This window comes from Centruroides vittatus, unplaced genomic scaffold, assembly GCF_030686945.1.
Source record: "Centruroides vittatus isolate TY-2023 unplaced genomic scaffold, ASM3068694v2 contig_364, whole genome shotgun sequence".
NCBI classification, from domain to species: domain Eukaryota; kingdom Metazoa; phylum Arthropoda; class Arachnida; order Scorpiones; family Buthidae; genus Centruroides; species Centruroides vittatus.
In genome coordinates this window covers 1,035,306-1,042,834 of record NW_027122188.1, presented here as the reverse complement: position 1 = coordinate 1,042,834, position 7,529 = coordinate 1,035,306, and the positions used below count along the sequence as shown (strand labels likewise).

General features: G+C 25.9%; 1 protein-coding gene across 3 annotated transcripts in view; it reads left to right on the top strand.

Annotated features, from left to right (window-relative positions):
* LOC136975081 (inactive rhomboid protein 1) overlaps nucleotides 1-7,529 on the top strand; it is a 128,235-nt gene continuing 120,706 nt past the window's right edge. For all 3 annotated transcript variants that reach the window (XM_067270079.1, XM_067270080.1, XM_067270078.1), the window contains exon 1: nucleotides 1-312. The gene's annotated coding sequence lies outside the window, so the exon portion shown is untranslated. The remainder of the gene's footprint in view (nucleotides 313-7,529) is intronic.

Below are 7,529 nucleotides of genomic sequence, written 5' to 3'. Positions count from 1 at the left end.
AATATGTTAGAGTCTCTCGAGGCGAGATTATTTTCAATCTTGAAGAAGTAATGGCTATCTGGTTGTTGATAGAAAAAGCCAGCATTATACGAAATGTTGTGAATTCTTCGTGATATAGTTTAAAAAGCATCTTTATAGGATACCTGGTCGGTATCGAAGAGGCAGGCAAAAACGCTTCTGTCAAAATATCTGACACACGTATTCGGTTTAGTGGCTCACAAGTAAACATAGTTAAGCCTAAATTTTCACTTTGTTGATATATTGAAGAAGACGAATGCTAAGAAAAGATGATATTATTATTTACGTGTTGAGGTAAACGTCAATCTTATTAAAAGTAATTCTCGCTTTTTTTTTTTTTTATTTAAGTTCTTACGCTTTCATTCGATACCAGGAAATTTAAATTCGTCAAGACTAATCTTATTGACAATCGTTTTTAATTTGTGTAAGACGTTCATTCTTTTTGGAAAGGTTTTTCGTCGCGTGTATATCGTTACATTTTTTTAGTATTAATTTATGTTGAACGGTAACGATTTTATATTTTATCAAACAAATGGCACGTGATTGAAGTGGTTACACATATAAGTGATTGTAGTGCAAAGCTTAGTAATGTTAATGATATAATTTAAATTATATCTAATCTGGATACAATTTTTGTTATGAAAAGATTTGTTTTATTTGTATTGTAATATTTAAAAATGATATAAAAAGGAATACCACAAGATGTAATCGTATGGAAAATCCAGCCCAGTTGTATTAACGATTAAACGACGGGCCAAATTTGTTATGGGGTTAATCCAATAATGAATTCGGTTTTAAAGTTTAATTGTTAATGCCATGTGACATTGTTGTTAAATGGTGTTCTATACTGTGTATTTCTGTGTGTATACTTATATTTTTATTTATTTATTATAGTATTTTTGTATATTATAAGGTCTGGTGTTAAGATTTAAATTTGTATATTTTGGAATGGTTTAAATTGTTTGTTCTATTCAAAAGGAAATGTCATTCATTTTGTATGTTTTATCCCGAAGGAGGTGTTTTTAATATGGTTGAAAATATTAGAAATTAAAGTGATTAATGCAATTATTAAGGTAGTTTCGGGGTAATTTAAAAACTGTTCTTTTCTCCCTTTGAACTAGTTCAAAACTTGGTCCTCCATTGAAATGATTAGTTTCTTTAAGTCAAGTTGCTGTATTGATTTTTAGAAAAATATTACATTAATTTAATCAGATTAAATAGAAAGAAATATTTCAATTAATTTGAATCTTATTGAATGATTTTTTTTGTTTTTCAAATATTTCTTTCTTTTAACTTAAAATGTTCAAACATAACATGCATTTAAAAATAAATTAGCAATAAGTAATATTTATTCATGTATATAAGAAAAAAAATTATTAAAGTTAAATTTAAAGATTTTTTTTTCAGATTGCACATTAAATCATAATTTGTTTCTTATTCCAATTGTATTTCAGGAATGAAACCAGATATAATAAAAAAATATATAAAAATGCAACATAAAAATACAATACAATATAAAAAAATATATACAATATAATTTTAAAAAAATAAATATTTTCTTAAACATTAGTACTGACAATTATTTTGAAACTTTTTCTTTGATTTATTTCTTTTTTAATGATGAAATTTTCCATCTTATAAAAAATACTTGATCAGCAACAGATGTCCATAGAATATGGATAGATTTCATCATAATGGACAGCATAAAATCAATCTTTATTTTATCTACAAATCTAGATTATTAAATTTATTCAAAATAAGACAAATCAGATTTTATCAATCTCAGGAAAGTTATTATTTATTTTAAATTAACATCTTTCAGGATTATATAAATGTTCATAAGAGGATTAAAATATAATTTTAGTTTAACCTATTGCAAAATTGATTATTACTAAATTTCCATTTTATGATGATGCTCATTTAGTTACATATTTTCTTATTTGTTTGCTAAATGAAATACATATTAATATATTTTTATATGAAATTATTACAAAGGCTGCTTTTAGCCATTGGTATAATATATAATTAATTAAATTATCAACAACCATGAGACAGATAATAGTGAGGGCTTATCAGACCAATGATGGGCACAAATGCTCAGGGATCAAGTCATTGGTCCCTCACTATTATCTGCTTCATGGTTGATAATTTAATTAATTATATTTTTTATATTATGAATTTTATGTTAACTTGATAATTAAATAAATTCAAACTGTTACAGAAGCCAAAAATAAGATTTAATTTAAATTGTTTTCAGTTTATTATTTGGCCAGCTTCAGCTATCGTTTGTTTCCAAGAGAAATATTAATTACTTTGAAAATGAAAATTTGTAATTTTATATATTGGAAAAACTAAAAGAAATTAAAGAATTAATTCTTAAATTAATTACTTTTGGTAAACTGGGAATAATATCTATAAATAAATTAAAATATTTATCACTAGAATGTTAAAGTTATATTACAAATAAAAAAGTATTTAACTTAAATATTTGATACATTTATTTTTGAAAAAGTTTTAAATTTAAAAAAATTAAGTTACGTCTTTTAGAAAATTTTCATTACAAAGAATAGTATATAAGAATACAAAATTGCAGGTCACATTTTTAAGAATATAAGAAATTCTTTTAATGAATTAGTAAAATTAATCCAAAGTTTTTGTGACCTAAACAGTTACATTCTGATATAAAATTACCTGTAAATCCATTAAAATATTTATATTTAATTAAATGTTTAGTATTTAAAATAATATTTAAAGTTAATATATGAAATCTTTAAAAAAGTTACAAAGTCTTGATAATATAAATAAATCTGGTTTAAATGATATTATTGGGCTACAGTTTGAAAAAAAATTGTAGACCTATAAATTCCCACTTGTTTGTCTGTCTGTCTTTTCTTAATCTTGCAAATAGAATTAGATAGATGAAATCTGAGTCCAGATATGGAAACCTTAGGGGCAGAAGGCTCCAATTGATCCAGGCTATATGAACTTCATCAGAAGTCATGTTATTTCAATTCAAAAGTTTTCCCCTGAAAGTAGTTAATAGATGATTGGCATAACTCTATTGTTAAAAGAAAAATATGATGTACAGGGACAAGCCACTACGAATTTGACTGGAGAGCATATATTTTAAATGTAAGTCCATTATTGTAAATTCAAATTAAAAATATGATTAAAAATTGCGAGCTGGCATTGTGACAATCTAGATTCCAACCAATGCTGAATTCTATTGGGCTAGATATGGCTAATTATTAAATAGATTATGCAACCAATTTGGCACTAGAGGGAGGCATTAGGTGCCATCTCTTTAATAACTTTAATAATTATAATTTTTAATTAATTAATTTGAATAATTTTGGATATGTTTCCAACCGGTGTTGTAATAACTGTCAATGGTTATAATGTAAGTTTATATGTGCTGGAAGAAGAGATTGGACTGCAGGTCTGGATAGAATAACTGGCTATGCATCTGCACGGTAAGCAGGAGTTGTGGGTTCGAGTCTTGCTCTGGGCTGATTTTTTTTTTCTTCTAGTAGTTCTAAATTATTTAAATTAATTAATTTAATAACTTTAATAATTATAATTTTTAAGAGATGGTGCCTAATGCCTCCCTCTAGTGCCAAATTGGTTGCATAATTTATTTAGTAATTAGCCATATCTAGTCCGATAGAATTCAGCATTGGTTGGAGTCTAGCTTTATAATATATCAGGTCTAGCGATATTATTTATTTTGACAATCTCACAATAAATAATTGCTCGTATTTAATGTATTATTTTTATGAAAATTATTTTGTTATAATGAGCAATTATTTATTGTGACATTGTCACAATGCCAGGCTGCAATTTTTAATTATATTTTAAATTTCGTATTTAATTCATATTTTAAAATATATGCTCTCCCCCTCAAATCAGTACTGTAGTGTCTTGACCTGTACATAATACTTTTCCTTTAACAATAATCGTGCCGGTGATGTAACAACTTTCAGAGGAAAATTTTTGAATTGAAATAACATGACTTTCAGTTTGCATTGGAAGTTTGTATGTAGTTACTTGGGATCTCCTGCCCCTAAGCTTTCCATATCTGGTCTAATCTTTCATCTATCTAACTCCATTCTTGAGATTAAGGACAGACAGTCAGACAGACGACAATGGGGAAATTATAGGTCTAAATTTTTTTCAAATTGCAGCCCAATAATAATTAAACAAATTTAATATTTTATACTGTCAGTTTATTAGAGAAAAACAGCAATTATTGAATGTATGTTAAACTTATTATTTTCTAATTAATGAGTTACCTACTAGCCTACATCAATAAGATTAAGTATTTGTTGCTTAAACACTATGTAGTGTAATAAATTCAAACACTTGGCATTCTTTCATCTTTTATTTTAGTTCAGTTGATACGCATTTTAAATTACATGTTTCGCCCCTCTTCAGTCAACTAAAAAATATAAAAATACACACACACATAAAGTACATAAAAAGGTAAAAAATACATATAAGTGGTTAAGATGTTTTTTTCCCAGACATACCTCAGATTTTTTATGAACTGGGCTCTATGCTCTATTGGATGAGTACATAATATGTATACGGCTTACACATTATTATCGTATATCTATTTGAACAAATATTGTAAATATAATATTAGTCATTACAATGCATTGATTTGCATAATACATATATATACACTATTAACGTACCTTTGTTAATCTTCTTTTGGGCCAGTACAATTAAAGGGTAAGCATACCACCAGTACGGAACTTTACGTTCATCTATTTCATGTTGAAAAATGCTTAATTTTTTACCTACATGTCACCGTATTATCTATACGAATATATTAATAAGTAATAAACCTGTTTTTGTAATTTTGAAACTTATGTTGTTAGTATTCTTTCTTATCCTTGTCTAAGAAGCAATATGGTGTTGAATCAAATTTCCATTTCGAATTCTGCCATTTTTTTTAAAAAAAGGAGGTTCATTTTAAATTATCTTGTTATAATGACATAGTTAATCTACTGTGAATGTTATCTATAAAATATATGAAATTGTCATCTATATATATAAAAACGAACGTATGTCTGTCTGTATGTGTGTTTGTCCTTCATGCATTACTACACCATTTATCTGATTGCCATGTAACTTTGGGAAGTTGTTTAATACACTCTCGTGAAAGTTTGTGGCATATGTGAAGACCACCATTTCCCCCCTTCCAAAAATATCTTTATATATGGATTAAGGCTTTTATGTCCAACAGATGGTGCTAACTCTGACGACCTAAGTTTGCTTTTCTGTGAGAATGGACTAAAGCAGATCATTTTCTATCTATCTATATAAATAAAATATAACGTTCATTTGTTCCTACCGATTCCTTTGAAATTTTGACACAATGTTGCATTCAAATACGCGCGTGTTTTTATATAATATACATGTCGAAATTCCCCCCACTGGGGAGAGATGGACAGGATTAAGGCTTACCATGAAGAACTTGGCTTCTATTATACTATTTTAGATGTGGTTTTTTGCGTTTTAATAGGTTACGTCAACAGAATATACACTAAAAAGGGGTTTTTGATATTTCCCAGTGGGGAGAGGGACAGGATTAAGGCTTACTGTGAAGAACTCTGCTTTTATTATACTATTTTAGATGCGTTTTTGATTTTGTTTTAATAGGGTACGTCAAGAGACTGTACACTAAGAAGGGATTTTTTGAAATTCCCCCCACGGGGGACGTTATACATTTATAACAGATACATTTTGAGCTACAACAATGCGTGGCCGGGTCAGCTAGTATGAAATAGATGTAAGTTTTATTAAACTTATACAAGATATTTAATCAAATGTAAACTTCAGATTTTCATTTTTAATACTGCAATATTATTATAGATGATATTTGATTCTTGTGTTTTCAAACTTACAGCTATTAAAAAATAGATTAAATATATTTTTAAACAGTTACATTTTTATTTGATATATAGTGTATAACTTTTAAAACTTATAATTATTTAATTCATATAAAAAATGCATTAAATAATACTAACAAAGTGTATTTAAATTCTCTTTCTGATTTCTTATTAAGATTTTCACACATTGATTTTTTTTTATAATGTGTGAAAGTCTTAATAAGAAATCAGAAAGAGAATTTAAATACACTTTGTTAGTATTATTTAATGCATTTTTTATATGAATTAAATAATTATAAGTTTTAAAAGTTATACACTATATATCAAATAAAAATGTAACTGTTTAAAAATATACTTAATCTGTTTTTTAATAAATGTAAGTATGAAAGCACAAAGATCAATTATAATAATAATTTTAATGCGTCTTAAAAATATTTATATTTGCTATTGACAATAACAAGGAAAAACATTTTTTAAAGTTTACTTTAAGTTTACTGCAAACTAGATAATTTTTGGATTTAAACTAGATGATGATGCATATTATGCAAACTATAACTGGTTATACAGTAAAAAACACTCCAAATAAATTTCTAACACCAGCACAATTTATTTATTTTTAAGGTAAATGTTTTTGGCTTGTTGAACAGCTTTCTTCAGGCTTTTCTAAGTTCCAAAACAGAAATAGAACAAGATGATTTAAATTAAGGAAATGTCTATAATGATAACATGTAAAATTGGTATTGCTGCAATTCAATTGTAGCAATATCAATTTTATTTAGTTTTTACATGAAATTAAAAACACAATGACTGATCATGGACTACACTTGATTTTCAACTAAATGAAGATGGATCAGCAACTGAATTAATATCTAGTATGTTAATATTTCTTGCAACAGATATATGCAATTTTTTGTTTGGTCTTGTTATTTCATGAAAATTTTGAAAATGTGTTGCTGTTAATAAGCATTTGATTCTCAACAAAGAAATTTAGATGACAAATCTTGTAAATGATTATTATAAAGAATGATTTAGAAATAATTGGACTGACCTGTTATAATGAACAAACAATCACATTTATTTTGCCTTTTTTTATAGATAAAAAATTTCTTAAACAATCTTATCATTTTAATGAAATAAATTCTCTATTATAGTACATAGTAGAAGTACTGAAAACAGTGAAACAAAATATAATTACAATCATATTTTATATCTTCCAAACTTTGCATTAAAAAAATTGCAAGAATTAAAACAATAAAAAATTGTTAATTCCTTTGTTTTAATCATGTATAAACGTGTGTTTTCTCTAAAAATAGCAAAGTACATAATGTTTTATAAAATGTTCCACTTCTAAATTAGCATATTATTATAAAAAATACATATTATATTAATGAACTATCAATAATAATTGAGTTTTATAATAAATAATTATTAGAAAAATGAATCATATAAATTTTATAATTGAGTATTATATATTTGGTAATAACTGGTAAATAAAAAACAAGCAATTATTTATTGTGATATCATCACAATTGCTGAGCCGCAATTTTTATTTATATTTTTAATTTATTTAATTTAAAATATATGCTTGCCACCTCAAATTAGTAGTGGATTGCC